The sequence below is a fragment of the Pelodiscus sinensis genome, chromosome 2 (assembly GCF_052426305.1).
Source record: "Pelodiscus sinensis isolate ZL-2025 chromosome 2, ASM5242630v1, whole genome shotgun sequence".
NCBI lineage: Eukaryota > Metazoa > Chordata > Testudines > Trionychidae > Pelodiscus > Pelodiscus sinensis.
In genome coordinates, this window is record NC_143053.1 from 248,021,848 (window position 1) to 248,047,091 (window position 25,244).

Sequence of the window (25,244 nt, forward strand, 5' to 3'; positions counted from 1 at the left end):
TAGACAATATTGACCTTCTGTGATTTGGCAAATTCTCTGGTTCGGCACTAGTCAGGTCCCGAGGGTGCCAGATGAGAGAGGTTCAACCTGTATTGACATCATTGCTCCTGCGCTCAGCTAAGCAAAACGAATGATAACAAAATTGGTTATGAAAACGTCCTCCATTTGCTGCAAATGAATTTTTGGCAGGTTAGAACAGAATACAGGACTATGTAGCACTTTAAAGACTAACAAGATGGTTTATTAGATGATGAGCTTTCGTGGGCCAGACCCACTTCCTCAGATCAAATAGTGGAAGAAAATAGTCACAACCACTGAGGAAGTGGGTCTGGCCCCGAAAGCTCATCGTCTAATAAACCATCTTGTTAGTCTTTAAAGTGCTACTTAGTCCGGTATTTTGTTTCAGCTACACCAGATTAACACGGCTACATTTCTATCACTATTCTGGCAGGTGAGAAGTATTTGCTCTATCTTTACATGTTCCCCTTCCTTCCTTCTATGGTACGAACTATTGCTATTGCTACTGTTTATTTTGGGATAGAAAGGTTGCTCTGAATTCTGTTTGGAATTGAGATCTCTGTGAAAGAAATGGACAACTGAGACCTGAATTTCCTCTTAAAGAAAAGGATACCATCTCCATTGACCACACAGTCACTGCCATAGCAGGCACCTCACAGGGAAAACGTGCTGTCCTTCCCATGGACCCATTTTTAGGGCATTCCCCTCACAAGGCCCCATCTCTTCTGTGAGCAAGGGAGCAGAATTACTCCCCAACACTAATCTTCCACTGTGGTGTCTCTTTGCAAGCAGGAAGTCTACACAGGATCCCTGAAGCTAAAATGAATTTGTGAATGTTTGTACAGCGCTTCAAAGGTGTAAAGTGCTATGAGATGCTGCTAAGTGGTGATTAGTAGGACAGTGCAGGAGAAAAAATATTGTAAAACTTTTCGAAAGAATTTCCCTGTGCCAGATGGCTATAGGTGAAGATATGGTGGCTAGCTGGAAACAAACTGAGTATTTTCCCACACAGACAGAAAGGTGGGAAAGGTTATCTGCTAAGCTTCAGGAGTCGTGGGTTCTGTGCCCAGCTATGCTGTAAATTCCCTGTGTGATTTGGGGTAACTTGTTTAAGCTCTGTCACATGGATGTGTTATCTCATATATACATGAATCACAGCTCTATTGGGAGGCTAACACACTGCTAGTGAGATGGCCAGCTAGTATGATGAGATGTTGACTCCTAAATACCACACCCAGAAGCGTGTGGGGTTGTCTGGGAAAGGCATGAGCCTTTTTATTTTTGCCTGATTATAAAGCAAAAACATCAAAAAAACTCAGTGCCCTTCAAAACATTCTCCACCTTTACCAGCACCAGCATTTACACTAATACTTGGATAGTCCATTTTTAAAAAAGCCACTACACCAGGAAAGGAAGATTTCAACATAATGGGCCAAACATATCCCTGATAGAAATCTACTTACAATTTTTAATTCTCCTGCCCCCCAATCCCAGGAAACATTCGGTACAATTTGGATTCCAGTCTCAGTTGACGATCATGCATGTCAATTATTATAGACTCCACTGTCAAAAATAGACCCCCTATATTTGTGTGGTGCAGCAAAAGTTCTTTGATAGAATACAGTGGTGATGCCTTTGCCCCTGCCACTGCAGCCTGAATGCAGACCCGCTCTGGACATATGAAAAGGAATGCCCCAGGGAAGTAGAAAGGTGCATTTATACATGCCATGCACTCTTGATCTGTCAATTTCCCTTTGCAACCCAACCAATGGCATGTGGCACCTTGCACAAGTAGGCAGTGGTATACACATATGGTAGCTCAGTCTATGCCTATCTAACTCCCATTTCTCTAGGGCTATGTCTACACAGCAGCATTATTTTGGATTAACTGATGTTATTTTGAAATAACAAAGAGCATATCTACACAGCACGCCATTATTTTGAAATACTGTCAAGCTGGAGGACTTCTTACTCTGACTCCTGTAACCCTCAATTTATGAGGAATAAGGGAAGTCAAAGGAAGAGTGTTCTTCCTTCGATTCCCTGCTGTGTAGACAGCACCAAAAGCCAAATTAAGCTATTTTGACTTCAGCTACACAATTGACATAGCTCACGTTGCGTAGCTTAATTCGACTTTTGCCGTGCTGTGTAGATGTACCCTGAGTTTGCCTGCTAGATAACCAGCAGCAGACTGCTGTGTGTGTTCTCCCACAGATGTTCCATAAGGAGACAGCACCCACCCCCCCATGAGAATTGATTGAGTTCTCCCAGAGACTCCTGCCTTCCCCTTCCTCTTTGCTCAGCCTAGGCAAATGGGCTGTAAATTAGAAAGTCAAATGTGTGATCAGAGGTGTCTGACAGAACTACTCTGAGAGGCTTTTAACACTGGCTGAGCTAAGCAGGGTTCTTCTACTGTACCAGTGTCGCTAGCATCCCTAAAGATGTGTTCCAAATGCAGGCTGGAGTGTGAGCAAGCTGCAGATAATAAAAATCCAGCCACAATCACCATCTTCTTTTCCAATCTGCTAAAAGATCTTCCCTGACACCTTAACACTCTTTCTTATATGATTGTTCCACTGACAGCAAAGCATATTGAATTCTCTTGACCCTGAGGTGATGGGAACTGGCTCCAGCCATCCATATGTTCTTCTCTGCATCATTTAAGAATGCCACAAGCACAATAGCAATTTTTCCTGCTGGCCCCAGGGGGTGTCACGGTTACTGACTTCCTGGTTTCAGTCCTTAATGTTTCTGCAGCAAGTTCTATTTTAAGTGATATTAGACATCAGGGTGGTGGGCACTTTTAGGAAAAACAAGAAAGGAACCAGAAGCAGAGGCGTAAATAGAAGAGAAAAGGAGACTGAGTAACTGATAGCTCAAAGAAAATGATCTTGAATGCTTATGGATCAAAGTTCAGGAGATAAAGTACAAAATAGTTCGTCTGCTACAGATCACCACATCACATTAGGGAACAGGATGATTACCGCCTCATGTACCTATCTACAACAGGTAGGGAAGAAAAATATATGTTATCACAAGGAACTTCCATTTGAGTGATATATACTGGAGGTCTCATGCTGCCAGTACTAAAACAACCTTGGAATTTCTAAACATATACATGCCAATTTTCTAACTCAAAAAGAATCATTACAGCCAATGTGAAGGAATTAGACCTTGTCTTAACAGGTCTGGAAGAACTCAAATGGGAAATTGTGGACTATTAACTATGGGTTGTAACCTATCCTTAAAATCAGCTTCTGTACCTAATGACTGGAAGATAGCTAACGTGACACCAATATTTGAAAAGGGCTCTAGAGGTGATCCTGGCAATTGCAGACCGGTAAATCTAGCATCAGTACCGGGCAAATTAGTTGAAACTATAGTAAAGAATAAAATTGTCAGACATGTAGAAGAACATAATTTGTTGGGGGAAGTCAACATGATTTCTGTAAAGGGAAATCATGCCTTACTAATCTGTTAGAGTTCTTTGAGGGGGTCAACAAACGTGGACAAGAGGGATCCAGTAGAGATAGTGTACTTAGATTTCCAGAAAGCCTTTGACAAGGTCCCTCACCAAAGACTCTTAAGTAAAGTAAGTTCTCATGGGATAAGAGGGAAAGTCCTTTAATGGATTGATATTTGGTTAAAAGACAGGAAACAAAGGGTAGGAATAAATAGTAAGTTTTCCAAGTGGAGAGAGGTAACTAGTGGGGTCCCCCAAGGGTCCGTCCTGGGACCAATGCTATTCAATTTATTTCTAAATGATCTAGAGAAAGGAGTAAACAGTGAGGTGGTAAAATTTACAGATGATACCAAATTGCTCAGGATAGTTAAGACCAAAGCAGATCTCACCAAACTAAGTGACGGTTAGGGTATAAGGGCTGTGGCTCGGGCTGCAAGCTCTGGGGTGGGGATAAGGATGAGAGGTTTGGGATGCAGGAACTCCAGGGTTGAGGAAGGGCTCAGGGCTTGGAGCTGGTGTTCAGGCTCTGGGATGGAGGTTGGGATACCAGAGGGGATACAACCTTTTTTATGGGAGTGTAGGCTTTAGATGAGGCCAGGGATGAGGGCTTTGGGGTGCCTGGACAGTTCGGGGGGGGGGGTGAGGGTTGGGGCTTGGGTTTACCTGGGAGACCTTTTTCCCCAGCAGCGTCAGCTCAGTGCTAGGGCTGGCAGGGAGGGGCGCTCCTCTGCTGGCTACCTCAGCTTCAGGGCTTGGGAAGTGATCACTCCCTGCTGCAGTTCTGCTCAATGGGAAGCTGTGTGGCCACACAGTTTAGGGGGAACTTAAATCATAACCACTGAACTATTTATCAGGGATTGTGTTGGAGTCTCCATCACTGGCAATTTTTAAATGAAGACCGGATGTTTTACTAAAGATCTGCTCTAGGCATTATTCTGGAGAAGTTCTATGGACTTTGTCATATAGCAGGTCTCTTCTCTTGATCTCTGCAGCAGTCAGCTCCACTGTATGTTATATGTAGCATGTTATTGAAAACGTGACCTCATTTTCATTTGCAAATACCAAGTGAATCAGTTCAACTAAGGTTAAAAGTAGTATGTTAACAAATTTTGACCCATGCCTAGGTGCATTTCTTTGCCAAAGGAAAACTGTCACACACTGACGGCATTCTTCATACAAAGGCTTCTCTTTGGAAGAAGTTTGTGTTTATTGTTTGGAATGCATTTCCTCAGTGAAAGCAACAACATATTTTTGCTTTCATTGAGATGTTCTGCTTCATTATAGGCAGCATGGCCTGATAGATAGGACACCAAAGACCTGGGATGTATGCCCAGCTCTGCTACTCATCTACACTGTGACCTTGGCCAACTCACTTCAACCATTCATGACTCAGTTTCCCCATCTGTCAGAAGTGAGTAATGAGGCATACCTTTAGAATTCATGAATGGGAAGAACTATAGATAATATCTGTCTATCTTAGGGACATGTAGGCCTGCACTTTATTGCACTGTTTGAGTACTTCCTAATCATTAATGTATTTATCCTCATAAGACCCCTGTGAAGTAGGAAAGTGCTATTATATTTACTTTACAGATGGAGAAACTGAGGCAAAGAGATAAGAGACTTGTCCACAGTTATATAGGAAGACTCTGCTGGAGCAAGGATTTGAACTCATGTCTCTTGAGGTCCAGACTAGTTTTCTAAGCCTCTGACATTCCTCCACATCTAGCCCTAATCAGCAGTTGAGGACGAGATCAGAAGTGAACACTATGATCATCTAATCTGGCTTGGTGAATAACACAGGCCAGAGATCTTCCCTCTAGTCATAGTTCATATCTTGTAGAAAAATGTCCAATCATAGAATCATAGGACTGGAAGGGATCTCGAGAGGTCATCGAGTCCAGCCCTCCGCCCTCAAGGCAGGACCAAGCTCCACCTACACCATCCCTGACAGATGTCTATCCAACCTGTTCTTAAATATCTCCAGAGAGGGAGATTCCACCACCTCCCTTGGCAATTTATTCCAATATTTGACCACCCTGACAGTTAGGAATTTTTTCCTAATGTCCAATCTAAACCTCCCTTGCTGCACTTTAAGCCCATTACTCCTTGTCCTGTCCTCAGAAACCAAGAGGAACAAATTTTCTCCTTCCTCCTTGTGACACCCTTTTAGATATTTGAAAACCGCTATCATGTCCCCCCTTAATCTTCTTTTTTCCAAACTAAACAAGCCCAGTTCATGAAGCCTGGCTTCATAGGTCATGTTCTCTAAACCTTTAATCATTCTTGTCGCTCTTCTCTGTACCCTTTCCAATTTCTCCACACCTTTCTTGAAATGTGGCGCCCAGAACTGGACACAGTACTCCAGCTGAGGCCTAACTAGTGCAGAGTAGAGTGGCAGAATGACTTCACGAGTTTTGCTTACAACACACCTGTTGATACAACCTAGAATCATATTTGCTTTTTGCAGCAGCAGCATCACACTGTTGACTCATATTCAACTTGTGGTCCACTATGACCCCTAGATCCCTTTCCGCCATGCTCCTTCCTAGACAGTCGCTTCCCATCTTGTATGTATGGAACTGATTGTTCCTTCCTAAGTGGAGCACTTTGCACATTTACCTCTGACCATTTCTCTAACTTGCTAAGGTCATTTTGAATTATGTCCCTATCCTCCAAAGAAGTTGCAACCTCACCCAGTTTGGTATCATCTGCAAACTTAATAAGCGTACTCTCTATCCCAATATCTACATCATTGATGAAGATATTGAACAGTACGGGTCCCAAAACAGACCCTTGCGGAACTCCACTTGTTATCCCTTTCCAGCAGGATTTAGCACCGTTAACAACAACTCTTTGACTATGGTTATCCAGCCAATTATGCACCCACCTTATCGTGGCCCTATCTAAGTTATATTTGCCTAGTTTATCAATAAGAATATCATGCGAGACCGTATCAAATGCCTTACTAAAGTCTAGGTATATGACATCCACCGCTTCTCCCTTATCCACAAGGCTCGTTATCCTATCAAAGAAAGCTATCAGATTAGTTTGGCATGACTTGTTCTTCACAAACCCATGCTGGCTATTCCCTATCACTTTATTACCTTCCAAGTGTTTGCATATGATTTCCTTAATTACCTGCTCCATTATCTTCCCTGGGACAGACGTTAAACTGACCGGTCTATAGTTTCCTGGGTTGTTCTTATTCCCCTTTTTATAGATGGGCACAATATTTGCCCTTTTCCAGTCTTCTGGTATCTCCCCTGTCTTCCATGATTTTTCAAAGATCATAGCTAAAGGCTCAGATACCTCCTCTATCAGCTCCTTGAGTATCCTGGGATGCATTTCATCAGGACCTGGTGACTTGCTGACATCTAACTTTCCTAAGTGATTTTTAACTTATTCTTTGTGTATCCTACCTTCTAAACTTACCCTCTCTCTGCTTGTATTCACTACGTTAGGCACACCTCCAGACTTCTCGGTGAAGACCGAAACAAAGAGGTCATTGAGCATCTCCGCCATTTCCAAGTTTCCTGTTACTGCTTCTCCCTCCTCACTGAGCAGTGGGCCTACCCTGTCCTTGGTCTTCTTCTTGCTTCTAATGTATTTATAAAAGGTCTTCTTGTTTCCCTTTATGCCTGTAGCTAGTTTGATCTCATTTTGTGCCTTTGCCATAATGTACAAATTGTTAGTGATGGCAAAATGGCTGCTATCCTTTGTAAATTGTTCCCGTGGTTAATTACTCTGACAATTTAAAATGTACACCTTATTTCCAGTCTGGATTTATCTAGCTTCAGTCAGAGTAGCTGAACTATGGGGACTCTGCATAGGAGAAATCTTTGAATTCAGGTCTAAATCTGAATACTCCCGAAAGTGACCTTCTCCTTTTACGCCATTCATCCCTGAAATATCCAATATAGTAATATCAGGTCTTATTCATATGCTAGTCAAAATATAGGACCACATTTCAGCTATTAAATGTGCAAATTAGCTCCTCCTCACCCATCCAAATGTTTTCATAAAATTCTAAAGGGAAATGTGTGGCTCTGGATTTACAGTCCCCTCCCATTTCCCAAAGTCTCGTGGTGATCAAGTGAAATAGCAGATTCTCAAGCTTAAGAATAAAACTGGGCATGGGGGAGCTAACTTTGTACTGTCCAGTAATCTGCAAGTACCTTATCCTATGCTGTACAATAATATTAGTGCATTCATGTAGGGCTTTTATTAAAAGCCAGCAGTTAATGTGATGAACTCTACCGAGCTGGACTTTCCTTCTATCAGATTTAGTTCAAAGAGAGAGATTACATTCAGATAGAAACAGATCATAGCAGCTCACTGGAAAACCCTGAACAAGACACCTAAGATGACTTCGCTGCTAGCTTTAGATCTTTAATTTTCTGGGAATTGAAAATGCCCCAGGGTCACCCTGGAACAAAGTGCTATCTAAGGCACAGATAAAAATAAAAATAGCTAGTATTGAAAAAAACCTGCTTGACAGTTTCCAGGCTGAAATTAATTAAGGTGTCCGAATTATCCTGGAGTACCCTGTGGCTACTTAAAAATATCCTGAAAAGCAGTAGCTTTATTTTCCTTCTTTCTTTCTTATAGGAAAATGACACCTGTCCCTCTCAGGTTCCACTTTAAGTGCATTAGAGGAGCGTGCAGAAGCATTTACAAAAGTGCATGCAATATCCTTCATGAACTTGTAAGTTTCTGACTATGCTGTGCAACTGAACCTTGGAGCTAAAGTTTTACTGGTACACAATGTGGTGTTACTGAGTTAGCTGAGGGCAAGTCTACACAACAGGGCAAAAGTCAAATTAAGCTACGCAACTTGAGCTACGTCAATTGTATAGCTGAAGTCAAAATAGCTTAACCCAGCTTTAGGCACTGTCTTCCTTCGACTTCCCTTACTTCTTTCGAAATGAGGGTTACAGGAGTTGGAGTAAGAAGTCCTCTAGCTCAACATTATTTCAAAATAAAGGCTTGCAGGGTAAACATACTCTTTGTTATTTCGGAATAATGTCACTTATTCTGAAATAATGCTGCTGTGTAGACGTACCCCGAGAGTCCTATTTTGGGTACCTATTGTGACTTGGCCTATTACAACACTATATTATCCCCTGGTTCAAGAAGAACTAGTGGACTAAGTTGAGAGACAGGCATTGGGCAAGAGAGCTTATGGAGGGCTTACATAGAAATCTTTCTGCAGCTCTGAGAATCTCATAGCATGCATGTACTGAGACCCATTCTAAAATTGTAATCCCAGGATCTCTAATAAAGCAGGTCAAAAATCCATTAAAAACTGTTCTTGATGGAAAACTAGTAGTTCGGTCTTTAGAGTGCCCAGAAAGGGATGCCGGGGAATATAATTTCCATTCATATTCCCCTGTGTAGGTCACTCTAATTACTGCTGTGTGCTCATAGGGTGCAGAGCAGGGGCTATGTATGGTTGGTCCTTCCATACAGATGCATTGTGAATGCATGAGCCTTGATTCTCCTCGGTAACAAAGGGGGATATTAATTGCTGATGATTAGGGCCAGTATGAAATTATTGCCCCCAGTAGCCAAGGTAATACCAGAGGAAGCTATTGAGTTCTCTGGGCTTCTCCTGCGTCAATGCAGCTACACATCTGCCACTTTACAGAAGGCCTTATACAAATACTCAGGTGTTTGTACCCATGCCCCTGGGCACATTATCTGCAGTGATCAAACCCTGCATGTCTGTGCCTCAAATAGCGGTCAGGTGGTGCCGGAACACTCGGGAATGCTTTTCCAGCACTTTTTTTAGGAGCCAGAATGGTGGTCCAGTACTTCTATTGGTCCCAGGCCAGTCAGCTCCTTTCCTTCCACAGCTGCAGAGCATTTTCTGAGCTGGCAGGTGCGAGGGCTGGGCCCAGATGGGGAGCACTTGGTGCTGGCTCAACACAGATACCTCTGTGCCCCATGAGCACACCACAGTACTCAGAGTCACTAACACATGGACACTGCAGCTGGGACTGGGCAGGACAGCATGGGGGTTGGCACCCCGAGGAACCTAGGACAGTCTATAGCCAGAGCTGAGTGATATTGAGAGCAGGGTAGTGGGGCTGCCGGAACAGCAGAGCCTCCCCCATGCCTAGGCAGTGGGACCATGACATGGATTGAGAACACTAAGAAGGGCAAACACTTCTGAAACACTAGCTGACCCCTAAGAATACCACTCTACCATAAATGTGATACGTACAATTGTGGAAGCAGGGAGGGCCGGAAAAGTAGAACAGGTTATAAAAGGTCAACACTGTTTGGAATGTAACTTTAATATGTTTCTCCCAATGGCAAAGAGAAGTGGGAAAAATATCAAAATAGATGGAAAAATGTCCTGTTTTGAGCTTTCAGTCTTTCTCCTTTTAATTCCCTCTTTAAAATGTATAGGGGTTGTTCTCTCTATTAATAAATGAGCTTGTTGTGCAATAAAATATGTGAATTGGGCTGTCGAGCATTTCAGAAGCAAGTTATTTCTTTTCAAATATCATAAATTCTACAATGTAGAAGCTTTGCAAACAGGCAGAGGCAAGCTCATTATCAAGACTGGAAAAAATCACCCCTACAAAAGTACCTTTTGTCCTGCAAACCATCAGGTCAGAGGTTACCCATCGGCTCTTTAAAAAGGGTCAGATCCTTAGCGAGTGAAAACCGATGTCACTCTATTGAAGTAGATGGAGCTGAACCGATTTAAACTATCTGAGGATCTTGATGTCATTTGTGTGTTACCCATTTCCACACCCTTCTTCCCGGCATGCACATTTAATGAACAGAAGGAGATGGACTATAACAGTGTTTCCCAACCAGTGGTACATGTACCCTTAGGGGTATGTGAGAGAAGTCCTGGGGGGTACATCAACACAAGTGAAATTTGGCAAAAGATTTCTGGGATTTTGCCCTGCAAAGGGGATCAGGAAGGCGGCGGTGGCACATGCCTGTCAAATTGAATGTTCAGAGCCGCGCACGCAGATGTTAATAGCCACTCTGCGCGCACGCCCCAGGGCCTGATGGGAAAAGCGCATGGCTGCAGAGGCAGTGGCTCCAGGGAGACCCAGGGCAGTTCCAAGTTGCGGGGCGGGTTTGGGTGGAAAGAAAAAAAATCACTTCCATGGCTGCCTCTCCTAGTTCGTTTCCTTTCCACCAGCCTCCCTGGGGTACACCAGCTGGGAGGGCGGCTGAACCTAGAGACGCGCAGTATCCCACCCCCACCAGCAGCTCAGTACAACCATCCCCATCGCCCGTTCACTGTGGCGCTGAAGAGAGGAGCTAAAAGGCGGGGAAGCAGCACAATAAGCTTTGCTCCAAAGGATCCGCCCCCTGCAGCAGTGGCATAGCGAGGGGGGGCAGTTGCCCCCAGGGTGTCACACTAGGGGGGCGCCGGGCTGAGGTGGGAGCACACAGCCCCACGCAGTGACCCCAGCTCTGGTGGGCCACTTGCTTCCTGCAGACAAGCCACTGAGGCAGGGCCAGGTTGCAGGAGCGGGCATTTCAAAGGTAGGGTTACCATATGTTCGATGCCTGGCTCTGGGGGAGGAGAGGGAGAAGAGCATTGGGTTAGAGTGGGGGGGCTTGGGGTGCCTGGCTCTGTGGGAGGGGGAGGGCATTGAGTTACGGGGGGGGATGGAACTACTTGATTTTGGGAGAGGGGTCAGTGCATTGGGTTAGAATGGAGGGCTGGGGGTACTTTTATATTTTTTTACGGGGTAATTAGAGAACAGGGCTTCATTATCTCACAGTGAGGATTTGCTGTTCTAGGTATGTCTACACTGCAATTAGACACCTACATCTGGTCCATGCCAGCTGACTGGCTCAGCAGCCTCAGGCTGCAGGGCTGTCACATTGCAATGTAGACTCCCCTGTTGCAGCTGTAGACCAAGCTATGAGGGCCTCTATTTTGCAGGGTCCTAGACTCCAGACTCCACCTTGAGTCTGGAGTTCTACACTGCAATTAGATAGATTCCTATTCTGAGCCCCGTGAACCAAAATCAACTGGCATGGGACAGCCGTAGGTTTTAATTGCCGTGTAGACGTACCCTTTGAGGCTTCTGTTTGCATTGTCTTGGAAATAGATGCTGGATGTGGAAGAAGGGGCCTCAGAGTTCATGCGAACTGCAAACACACACAACTGGGGAAAGCACTGTCCTTTTAAATATTCAAAATCAGTTTCCACTCACCCTTGTTTATAAAGTGTGCTTTTGATGCTGGCACATCTGACCACAGAAACATTATGCAGCTGGGGCTATGCACTTGAGTTCTATATGCTGATCTATTACTGCATCAAAGATGAAGTGATTGAATTTAATTCCAATAAAATTGCATTAAGCTTACAGTGGACGTCTTTTATTCCCAATTGGATGTGGCAGTTCCCTTCTTTACTTCAGTGCTGCTGCACAGTGTTTTCAAAAGTCAACAAAAATTTCTCTAGGTCTTATCTGTGACCTCTATTATTGAACTGGGACAATTGTGGTTGGGGGGAATCTTTTGTCAGTCCTAACAAATTAAGTTACTGTTTTCTTGGGAAAGGTGTCTCCAAGGCAATATTTATAGACTGCTGGATTGTTGATACTTAAGATCCTCGTCTTGCAATGGATATATGTGGGATGCCATTGACCTGTTTCTGCAATGAGCAGGACTTAATATGGTACATGCAACATCTCTATTTCCATAGAATATTTCCAAGGGGCAGGGGAAATCTGTCTGTACATTTTTATTGCATCTATCACTTTCGTATCTGAGAGCTAATGTTATAACTAGAGATGATCATAGTATTCATTGAAAGAATAATTCAATTACTTGATTAGTATTGGGGGGGGGGGAAGGAGAGGGAGAGGGAGAGGGAGAAAAAAATGTGGACTCAAAGGATGAAGTGAATATTTCAGAAAAATAATTTCCAGCCAATGAGTTTGTGAAGTGGTTGGCTATTCATTAATGTGTGATTAATTAATTGCTGAATGAATAAGTAAAGCCTCTTAACATGAAAATAACATAGCCAAAATTAAATAATGCTCATGCTAGTGTAAGTTTGTGACAGTTTTGGACTTTGTGGATCTTTCAAAAGTAGTTGTATGAGACTGGCAAGGAATGATGAGTGTGATCCCACAAAGTGCAAGGCACAGAAGTAAAAGGCTTTTGTTTGTGAATATGTTACCAACTCTGTTTCTATCTGGCGATTAGTTCTAATTGGAATTAAAGTTTTGACAACAGTTTTCATATTCCAAAATTTCAGAGATTTTGGGAGGGGGGGGGAGAAGAAATTTCCAAAAAAATCAAAATTTGGGGGGGGGGAAGGAAAAAAAGGATTCCAAAAAATATTTTTTGTAGTGCTAGTTGTTCTTCATCTTTACCATACACTCAACCTTTCATTTTGAGCAGAGTCTAGTGAGCTAAGCTCTATGTTATTCATGATTAAGGCTGTCTGAAATATGGGCAAAAATGATCTCACAGAAGCTTAATTTGGTCATTTTTACCCCTGCAGAATGACTTGTTTCTCAAAATCGGAGTTTTTTCAAAAACAGTGTTTGCTTTCCAAAAAAAGGAAGACTACTTGTGAGTGAAAACGGCTCAAATTCAGTCTTATATTTAAAAAATCCATACTATTTTCCAAGTTTCTTGGCTAATTTACATCATTTTTAAGAAATATGCCTTTGGTCCAAAAAGCCCCTAAGTTTGCTGATCTTCAGGGCAAGTTGCAAATTGTGTTTGTTTAATTGAGGGTTTTGAAAGACTGCTTGTTGCATTTTTTCTCATTTTTCCTTTGCTTTAAAGGTTAAATATCCCTTATTTTTCACTTATGCAGGGCCAGGGATATATATGAATCCCACAACCTTCTTGATACCAGAGACCAGCAAACCCATTCACAAACATTTGGTGGACTGGCAATATTTGCATATTCATTATTTGCATAATTTTATTGGGCTGCCCTTACTCCCTAGAGCCCCTGATGGGGTGCACCAACCCCACACTGGCCCGGGAGGGGTTAACCAGGCCTGCTAGGCTGAGAAAGCCCCTCCCGCACAGCCCTGCTGGGCATGCTCCAACTGCAGGCCTAGTATAAAAGCCAGAGGAGAAGCTCAGTCAGGGTTGACCACGGCTGAGGAAGGAGTTCCTGCTTGAATGCAGGAGCAGTGCCTAACCTGGAGGAAATAGGTGGGGAATGTGCCAGCCGGTGGCCAGGGTAGGAAGTAGCCCAGGGCAGGAAGCTGGAAGCCTCCCAGCGAGCTCAGCGTATTTTGGGTGGATTCCCCACCGAGCCAGCTGTGGGATATGCCTACCACTGACAGGGCCCTGGGCTGGGGCCCGGTGGAAAGGGAGGGCCTGGGCTCCCCTATCCCCACCTTTCTTGATCCCCAGAAGGGGGTGAACCTATAGTAATAGAGACTTGGCCGCTGGACCTTACTGCCCCGCAGACTGGGGTGTTAGAGACTTCGTCACTGAGCCTTTTACTGCCCTGCCAGATGGGGATGCTATAAACTTGGCCATTGGGTCTTACAGCCCTGCTGACAAGGGTTGCTAGAGACTAGGCCTCTGGGCTTTACTAATTGAGGGCACTACAGCCTTGGCCACTGAGCCTGACTGATAGAGGCTATAGCTGGGGCCAGACTACGGGGTGAGGCACCCTGCCCGGTTTCCCAGGGGGGACAGGCCACCCACCCCATGACAACCTCCCACCCTTCCACTACCACCCAGTGCCAGCCTCCCCTCAGAGCCCCCGCCAGGGACAGCCCCCCTACCACTGGACCCTCCCCACGCCAGCCTCCTGTTTCCAGAGCCCCACTGCACCCAACCCCACCAGAGCCTCCCCCCAGCGCCAGCCCATCCCCAGAGTCCCTCAGTGCCAGCCCTGCCCCCATAGCCTCCTAGTGCCAGCCCCCTGCCTCGTAGAGACCCCCACCCCCAGAAGACCCCAGCACTATTTCCACCCCCCTCACCTAGCTTGTGTCATAAGCATTTTCTAGACAAAATAGGGCTGTTTATATGTTATAAATATGATTAATAATGGGCACTTCTTGGAGAAGCTTGTCCTGGAAAGCACAAGGCAAGAGAGAATTCCTGAGTTAGTCCTCCTAAGTGGTGTACAAGATCTCGTCCAAGAAATGAATATAGCTGAACCACTTAGTAATAGTGAGCATAATGTAATTAAATGTAACATCCTTGTAGGGGGGAAATACCAAATAAATCCATCAGAGTAGCATTTAACTTTAAAAGGGGGAACTACACACAAATGAGGAAGCTAATTAAACAGAAATGTATGAAGAACTCTCTCAAAGGAGAAAAGCTACATGGAAACTTCTTTAAAACACCATAATAGAGGCTCAAACTAAATGTATGCCCCAAATTTCAAAAAGGAAAAGGTAAGAAGACCCCCCAAAAAAAGTTTACTGTGGCTGATTATCAGAGTAAAAGAGGTGGTAAGAGGCAAAAAGACATCCTTCAAAAATTCAAGTATCAGAGGGGTAGCCGTGTTAGTCTGAATATTCAAAAGCATGGCACCTTATAAACTAACAGATTTATTGGAGCATAAGCTTTTGTGGGCAAAGACCCACTTCGTCTTTCAAAAATTGGAAGTCAGCTCCCAGTGGGGCAAATAGAAAGGAACATAAACGCTAGCAAGTGAAGTATAATTAGGCTAAAAAAGAATTTGAAGCACAACTAGAAAAAGACATTAAAACTAACAGCATTTTTTAGTAAGTATATTAGAGCCAGGAAACATGCTAAACAGCCAATGGAGGCCACTAGACAATCAAGATACTAAAGGAGAATGCAAGGAGGGCAAGATTATTGAGAAGAAGCTAAATGAATTATTTGGTCTTCACAGCAGAGCCATTCTTTTTAGTGGCAGATCTAGAGGTACTGTTCCAGACTGAGTTGTTTTATAAGTTGAACAGTGACAAGTCACCAGGATCAGATGGTATTCGCCTGAGAGCTCTGATGAAACTGAAACATGAAATTACAGAACTGCTCAATGTGGGTACGTAAGCTATTGCTTACACTGATCACTGTACCCTGTGTCTGGAGCCAGGTTCCTTCTAAGCTGCCCAGTAGCATGACCCCACCATTGCCTCATGAGCCCCTCCCAGCCAGGAGCTCAGGGCTCTGCATATGCTACTGCCTGGCTGGGGGAGAGACATGACAGTGGCAGCTCCCTGCTGACAACAGAGCAGTGAGTCTCTCTCAGCTGTTAGGCTGCTGCAGTAGGGAGCTGGGACTGCCTGATGCTTTAGGGCAGGGAGGGGGGAGCTGGAGCTACACAGCTGGCCTGGTGTTGTGGAAAGAGTGGTGCTCACTTTGGGCAGGTCTAGCGCCCATAATGGGGGATTTGGCCACAATGGAGGCCAGGCTCTGGTGGGCTCAAGAGAGGCAGGGCCTTAGGTGGAAGGGGGGGGGCTGAGGCTTGCCTCCTCAAGCAAGCGGTACACCCACTGCCCGTGCCCACACCTTGAACACTAAATGCAGTTCTGGTTGCCTCCATCTCGAAAAAGACTGGAAAAGGTAGAGAGAAGAGCAACAAAAATGATTAGGGATATGGAAGAGATTCTATGTGAAGCAAAATTAAAAACATCAGGATTGTTCATTTTAGAAGAAGAGACGTCAAGGGGAAGATGATGGTAAGGTCTATAAAATCATGACTTGTATGGAGAAAGTAAATAGGGAAGTGTTAAAGACCTCTTCACATAACACAAGATTGAAGTGTCATCTAATGTGATTAATGGGCCGAATGTTTAAAACAAACAAAAGGAAATACTTCTTCGCACAACACATAGCCAGCCTACGGAACTCGTCATAGGATGTTGTGAAGGTCAAAAGTGTAACTGGATTCAAAAAAGAATTAGATAAGTTCATGGAGGACAGGTCAATCAGTGGCTATAAGCCACTGAGTTGAAGGACACAATGTGTGTGTTTTTGGAGGCTCATGTGTACAAGAGTTGACACCAGGTGTCCCTAAGTCCCTAAGGGTCAGAAGTTAGGTCTGGTTAATGGAATGGATCACTCTTAAGTTGCTTTGTTCTGTTCATCCCTTATGAAGCACCTGGCACTAGCCACTATCAGAAGATGAGATGCTGGGCTAGATAGACCTTTGGTCTGACCCACTATGGCCATTCTTACAAATGGTTTGACCAGCACTAACTATGCCTCTTAATTCTTATTTTTGGAAATACCTGACTTCCACTTTTGTTTCAGTGCTGATTTAGGCTGGATTCAAAGTGATGTCCTGAAAGCAGAATGCTCAGAAATACATTATCAATCCCCTGAGCCACCCATTATCCCTTTTTAAACTTGGTTTAAAGTTCTGATAAGTTCAACACTTAGTTTTCTGCAACATCTTTCTCTTTTAGACACAAATTTCTGGTTGGGTTGTCTGAGGTTCAAAAAGGTTAAATGAGTTGGCCAGTGTCATGTGGTGAATCTGTGACTGAGCAGGAATTAGAATCCAAAATTACCAAAACAACAACAAAAAAATCACAGACTAGGGAATGAGATTTTATAGATAAAACTTCAACTCTAGGTGAATTACAGGTCCTTAAATAGCAGGATTTGTAATGGAAATATTAAGAGGAACCTGAATGTAGCAGTGGTATAGTAGTAACTCATTACTTATTCCATTAATGGCTGTGTTCTTAATAGAAACGGGGTCATTACATGGTAAGGAGCGAAGTTTGCATTAAATAGAAACATCATTTGGTGTTTTATTGATTAAAAGGAGATTAGATTTCCACCATGTTCTTTAGCAAATAGGATGCCTCAGAGGAAATGTATATATTTATATTTCAAGGAGGATTTTATTACAGCATAATGGAAAGAAAATGTATCTGATAATGATAGTTTATATCCCATAAGGGATCCAATAACTAAAAGTTTAACTCTTAACCTAGCGGGGAAGTCCAGACATAGTCTGTATTGATGCATTTAACACAGAAACTTTCCATCTGAATAACAATTGGAAACATGCTGTGTATGTCAGCAGGGTTAGAACCTCTCTCTTGACTTAGCAAGATCAATCACATAAATCTTTATGGGACATCCTAAAATATACATGCATCTCACGCCCCTTTTCTCACTTCTTCTTGGATCCATACAGGTGTAAATACTGGCAGTGCTAATTATTGCACTGATGTCTATCCTGCAGGCTGTTCTCATTTATGCCCAGAATGAGCTCTCTATTTAGGAGGCCCCAGGATTGAGGAAACATAAAGTTGACTCAAAGCCACCTTTGTCTTGAGTGTTCATTGGCTGCAGCTCAGAATGTGGGCCCGTGAATTTAAAATATATATAAAAGAATAGCATGCGGTGTATACATGCCAGCATGCAGTTGCACACAAGTGCATGGACTTGGACTAAGAAGCATTACATTCTAGGGCATGTCTAACATGCAGGCTTGCAGATGCCTGGGTATGAACTGTTGTCTGTGTGTTTCATGTGTCTCATTTGTATGAGAGCTAGTGAAAATTCACACTTAAACTGGGAGGAATAGGATGTTTGTACTAAATACTCATAAGTGATTGGATTGTCAGACACACTGAGTGATTTTCCTCTCCTGATGTGTAGCATCAGCATGTTCTCTGGGAAGATATTTTCTGTTCACAGATATACAGTAAAATCATAACTTTTCTACACATCAAAGGCTAAATCCTTGGACAGTAAAGTTAATGGGAGTTTTCCCATCAACATCAGTGGGGTCAGGATTTGATCCTAAATTATTCTGAGTTCAACTAATGTTAATGGAGGCCTAATGCCTGGGAACTAACAACTGAATGATTATCTTACAAATATTGGACTAGTCAATAATCTAGTGATGCCTTTGGGGATAGCTATTTGGCAGCTTAGGAAAAATACTTCTCAAGGTAAAGGGCACATTATTTTTCAACTAGTCTCTGCAACTGATTGGGGTTTACAGCTCAACTGACTATATTTTGATGTATTTTTTTACTGTAAGTTGAAGCCACGTATGTATGACAAACAAACTATAATTCACTTGTCTCTAGTTGAGAGGGCATGGTAGCTTAATTTGTACGCAGGTGCTCAAGTATAAGCTAATTGTACATAGTCTTCAGCTTCTAAACACATGGCAATAGAAAGAGTTGAAGTCCTAGTGCCTTGGTTTAATCTTTAGCCTAGAAAGTGACCATCAACTCTTGCTGTATTTACATCCAGAAACAGGGGCAGCAGAATTTGGGATGCTACCTTCCCCTCCCCCTTCAACAGAAATACTGTGGGGCCTGCTCTGTTTGCATCTCTGTGTCATTCCCTATACACTGTGCACATGTTTGGGGGGGTAGAGGCAACAATGTTACTTGGAAGGGCTGGAGCACCCATTGCAGTACCCTGGTAGGGATCCAACATTGCCCCATTCCTCACTGAGTTTCAGTAGCTTCCCTTGTTTCCTACACAACTCCTACCTGACTCTCTCTCACATCTCTGATGCCCAACTATCCCCTGCTGCCCTGACTCCTCCTTCCCCAGGCAGAGCACTCTGACTCCACCCGTTCTCTGATGGGTACAGTCATAGAAGACCCCTTCAGGTGCTTCCTGGAGTGCTGAGAAAGCCATTGACACTTACCTCCTTGCTCTCTGGGGCTTCTCACCACCATCTGTCTTGCTCAGCCAGATCTCCTGGTCTTTCCCAGCCAAGGAGCTGAGATCATCCCCCCGAAGAGCAATACAGACACTGAACCTCTTCAGGTCTGAAGAGAATGTAGTTTTGGGCTCTGTTTCCGGGAACCCAACCCCCAAATGAGATCAGAACCCCAAGTAAATCTCTCAGGCAGGCCCCCTTTAACAGTGAAAGGAGGACGTACACACTGATTCCTCTCCCAGGTAACAGTTATTTACACTGGGCTTGATAGTAAATAAAAGTGGTTTTATTAAGTACAAGCAGTAGCATTCAAGTGGTTGCAACTGAAAACAGGCAGACCAAAGTGAATTACAGATTTAAAATAACAAAAAATGCATAGTTAGTTCTAACATTTACTACAAATTTACCCTAAATCTGTGTCTAGATTACATCCCTTTTCTTGAAACAGGGATGTAAATTAGACACTTGGAAATTGCAAATGAAGCCAGGATTTAAATTTCCCGTGCTTCATTTGCATAATGGCAGCTGCGGGTTTTTTTCGAAATGGGGCTTTTCAATAGAAAAATGGCAGTTTAGACAGGATCTTTCAAAAATAAAACCCTTTTTCAAAAGATCCTGTACTCCTCAAAAAATGAGGATGCGGGATACCTATTTCAGGATACTCCGGTATCCCGAAATAGCGTTACAGTGTAGACATAGCTTCAGACATTGAGGGAAACACCCTGGATGGCTTTGGTTTGGACATTTAAAACCACAAACTGTTCCATACTCCATATTTCTTACTCTACATACAAGAATGATACATACGCCAAAATAAGATATACGGATCCAGCAGGTTGTGACATTAAAATTGACAGGTTAGATGAGAGATTTTCTCCAAAGCATCTTCAAGTTATGTATATTGGTATTCATAAGTCAATTTCATAAAGCTTGGGAGGATCCATCACACACTCATCAAACCAAGCTTCTTCTGTCTCTGTTGAGAAAGCAATATTTGAGTGCACTTGTTAGAAGACACAATAATCCAGTGTTAACCAATAGGAGTTGATAAAATAATAATACTTGGTCGATCATTTTGCTGTGAGAGAGCGCACACACACACACACGCGTGCAATATATCATACTGTGTAAATATGAATATATAGTACCACAGTAAATGAAACAATAAATTCACACTATTGTGGCTCTTTAGCATAAGGCTGATCGCTAATTTGACTCCTAAACCATTGAGATCTGTGTGTCACTGTACTAAATGGTCCCTTCTGGCCTTAAAATCTGTTTACTCTAGTTGGGTGAGCTGTCAATGATTATGGATCCTTTGGTGTGGGGGAAAAAAACTGAATCTTGACAAAGGCGTAGGGAATGGTGTGAGAGAATGATATATGCAGTGGAAGAGACTGTCCAGTCCTCTGGTGCCAGAGCGGGACCGGGCAAGGTCATTGGAGGCCCAGGGAAAGCCAAAGGCCTTATCTTCTAATGCAGAATTGTCCCTCGGTACATTCCCTCTTGCTTTATCCTGTTGCATTTGTAAGGAAGATGTGAGCAATTGCCTCCTAAAGAATATCCCATAATTCCTCACCAGCCAATGAATTCATTGTAGTGCTACTGCTGAACCAACATGCTGACTGACATCTGAGAAGCTTCACAGTTGGCCACTGGAAAAAACATGGCTGGATTTGGTGGAGGAGGTTAGCTCATGTTTATTACTAACTACTGTTAAAGTTAGTGCAGAACTCCACCCTCTACCAGCCAGGAAGTAGAGTGCCCCGGCCCTAGGGCGCTCCACTTTCCCCCGCCACGAAGAGGCAAGGCACAGCAGGATGGGAGGGTGGGGCAGCGGGATGGAGGAGAGCAGGCTGCTGGGCCGCTCTAGCTCCCACCACCCACTGCTTTAGTGAGGGGGGGGTGACCCTTGCTACCGCCTGCCCCCTGGTAATCCCCTATCTTGCATTGCAAGGGCTAAGGGAGTGATGCAAGGGTGGGAAGGGCCATGGTGGGGGTGGAGAAGGGGCAGGACTTGGGAGAGGGGTAAGGTGGGGACAGGGCTTGCAGGAGTTGCCCCAGGCCCCCGGCCAGGTTCATAGAGGGGTGTTGCCCCAGGTCCCATGCCCCCTAAGGACAATCCTTCTGCAGTTAAGGAACTATGAGTAACCCCCCTCCTTGTTTGGGAGAGTACTTGCAGGGGAAGGGGCACAGCAGGGAGACTGAGTCTGAGGAGAGGCAGAGATACCTTCCCATGAAACCAGGTCCAGGATCCCGAGCTGCTCGTCTTTGATGGGACCAACTCCAATCAGCAGAGGGACTGTGTCATTTCTTGCCCTGCCTGGGCTGATACATAAAACCAAGAGAGTGCTGGCTCCAGCTTCCAATCTTTTAGGTGCCCGTGCAAGCAAACATCTAGGATTCTGGAACCCAAAGGAGTGTACAGTCGTGGGGGAATGACGGGGGGGCAGGGGCAGTATAAATCCAGTATCACCACTGGCATTCCCAGGTGATGTCATCATCAGGCACACAGGTGAGTGATGCTTGCACCCATGGAAGCCAGGGAGAACAGGGGTGGTTAAAATAGAACTGATATTTATAGTATGTGTTATTGACTTACACTGCACTTCCATCATTGAGGGCAACAAAAATGATTAGAGGGCTGGGGCACATGACTTATGAGGATAGGCTGAGGGATTTGGCCTTATTTAATCTACAGAAGAGAAAAGTGAGGTGGGATTTGATAGCAGCGTTTAACTACCTGAAAGGGGGGAGGTTCCAGAGAGGATAGAGAGGCTGTTCTCAGTGGTGGCAGATGACAGAACAAGGAGCAATGGTCTCAAGTTACAGTGGGGGAGGTCTAGGTTGGATATTAGAAAAAATTTCCCTAAGAGGTGGTGAAGCACTGGAATAGGTTACCTAGGGAGGTGGTGGAATCTCCGTCCCTAGAGGTTTTTAAGTCCCACCTTGACAAAGCCCTGGCTGGGCTGATTTACTTGGGATTGGTCCTGCTTTTAGCAGGGGGTTGGACTCAATAACCTCCTGAGGTCTCTTCCAACCCTGTGATTCTATGATAAGAAAGGTTCCCTGCTCCAAAGTGACTGATCTAAATAAGATCAGAAACAGATACTGGACAACAGTTCAGGACTGGGAGCATCTGAGGATTGTTAATGATGGAAGGCAAGGAGGAAAGATTGCTTGAAGAAATGATTTTTAGGAATGGCTTTACATGGGTGAGGGTAGAGGAAGGGACTCTCAGCCCTGCTGCAGCTGCTTTCAGCTGCTTCTGTAGTCCTCAAGTGAGCAGAGCCAAGATACCACGTGCAGAAAGGCGAATCTCCAGATGGCATGGAACTGACAAACTGACTCTCAGTTTAACACAATCAAATGAGGATTGAATAAGAACTTAAAATGGTTATCTCACTACAAAGGCAATTTTCCTTCTCTTGGTATTCACGCTTCCCCATCAATTGCTCAGAGTGAGCCACATTCACCCTGATGGAATTGGCTTTGTTTACTTTGGTCCCACACTTGAGAAGTAACTCCCTTCTTCTGATATATTAGTACATATATATCCCAGACTATGTGTTTTCTACTCCTTGATTCTGATGACGTGGTTTTTACCTACGAAAGCTTATGCCCAAATAAATCTGTTAGTCTCAAAGGTGCCACAGGACACCTCATTGATTTTGTAGATACAAACTAATACAGCTACCCCTTTGAGATTTGACTCTGTGCTGTCCTCCTTGATCCCTTGGTGCAGGGTTCCTCTTTGAAAAGGAAGTGACAGGCTCCGTGTGCATGGGATCCCAGGCCAAAGTCAGAACAGCCCTCAGACTGATGGTTTGTAGGAGCACAAGGCTGATTAAAAGTCATCTGTGAGTCCCTCAGGGTCAGGACTAAGAATGTCCTGAAATCTGAGCGTCTAGCCCAGGAAATTTACTGTGGGAATAGGAACGTTTGTGATGGAAGAATTGGAGAGTGGGAAAGGTAGGAGTGTGGAAGATGAGGCCAGAGGTTTTAGGTAGGGAGCAAACTGAATCTTTCTCATCTCCATTCCAAAGTTCTCCAAAGCATTTTTTTTCCACCCTCTCATTTTCAGTTCTATGCAATTCAAAGACAGAAGCACCTGTGACTTTATTTTTGGCTTGGTATCCATGTTAATTCCACTCCACTATGTATCTCAAACAAATCAGATATGAAATGCAATTAACAAGTAAATTAAATTAACATTCTTTTTTCTGCCTCTCTTCTCTGCCTGAGGACTGTCTCATACATGTTCACATAAATCATTATTTCCATCTGAGGACCAAGCTGAAGACCTAAGAGGAAAAATATGTTGAGATGAACATGGTTGTGGGATGTGGTTATTGGCTCAGGCTCATGTCATATTAACAGCATCCACTCTGTCAGGCACTACCCTCGCTACTCTTCTTGTAGCGCCTCTCTTTTTGCCAGTTATATTTTCCCTGCATAAAGTCATAGATCAGGAGTAGTGAGTATTGTAATATGTGGTACACACACACAGCTAATGACCTCACACTAACAATAGCTCACTGGAGGCAAGGATCAGAGGGGTTTCCAAACAAAATGATGTTATCTATGAGAAAAATAATTCCACTGCTCTTGGAACGGTTTCAGCCCCTCATTAGAACCTCCAGGAAAACGATAAATGTTCAATTGACTGCGACAGAGGAGCGGGCAGTGACTGCAAGATTAGAGATGGCTCTTTTACTCTGAAATGAGGAGGAAAACTATCTGAGCTCTGTTATTTCGTGGCTCAGTCAGAGATGGCTGAGCCTCTCAAAAGCACGTCCCTGGCATTCCTTTTGGTTTTTCAAGCTGACTGCTGCCCTGCTTTGTCACTAGTATTTTTGCTTTCCTTCAGGTGAATTTAGTACTGATATGTGGGAACAGCGCAGGAGCCCAGCATCCCAGGGGTTGTCAGGATAGTGCGAAAGGTTTGTGCTGTGGGCTGCACTCAGTGGGAATGAGCAGTAAGGCAGGATCATGTCCCTGGGCTACCTGTGAGAGGGAGGGCCCAAAAACCAGTGTGCAAGGCCCACATTTTTCTGATGGATGCCTTGCGATTCTCTAGGCTAGAGTCTGCCTTCCCCATGTATCTTTTTGGCTGAGCGAGTTTGTAGGCCATGTCTGAGGCCGGCTCCATGAAGTAGGGTTGCCAGGTGTCCGGTTTTCACCCGGACAGTTCTGTATTTTGGCCTTCCGTCTGGTAAAAAAAACCCCAGAGAATACTGGACATGTCTGGTATTTTCTGTTTTCCTTGGAAGGATGGCCAGTGGCATCTGCGAGGGCAGGGGAGTGAGGAGTGCAGTAATTTAAAGGCACAGTGGCCCTTTTTTTTTCCCTGAGAAAGATGGCTGGCGGCATCTGCAAGGGTGAGGGAATCAAGGAACGTGGTAATTTATAGGCACAGCGACCTCTTGTTTAATATGTTTTTTTTTCTCAACCAATTTTTCCCTGCCTGTTCGGGATTTTTTGGGATTTTTTGTGAAGGTATCTGGCAACCCTACCATGAAGCCACAAACTCTTCTCCACAAGAGGAGCATTGAGTAAAACCAAAACAGCCTGGAGTGGAGGGAAGTGGTCTCTGCCTCTCATTCAGGGTTGTACCGCTGCAGTGTGAACTCCCTCAGACCTTCTAGAGGCAACAGGCCTAACCCTCAGTTGTACACCACTTCCGCTAAGAACCGCTGGAGTAGGAATGGCCAAAAGGGAGCTGGTTTTGATTCCTGATCCTGTGATGGTTTTCCAGGCCTGTTCTAAGTTGCACCAGCTGGCTGTGGCTCCCACGAACAGCAGAGGATTCCTGGAGAGCCCTCGCTGCTTTGGCTGCCCATCCTTTCATGTCACTTATGTCAGGAGCATGGGGGTTGTCATTTAGCTATGCCATTCCTATATCTGCTGGGGACACCCCCAAAACTTTGGGGACCCTCAGTTGGGAGCTTGAAGCCACCTTCTGTGCCATGGGATCAGAGCTATTTAAATGATTGCACACTAATTGTAAATGTTGCTGAACTTAAATGGGGCTACTTCCCTTCATACACAAATACATGCAGTGCTAGGAAATGACTGTTTCAGATGACTATAGAAACAGGATTGCACATATCAGATTCTGCCCTCAAGTCCACATGTGCAGCCTTGGTGATTTCATGGGGGTTG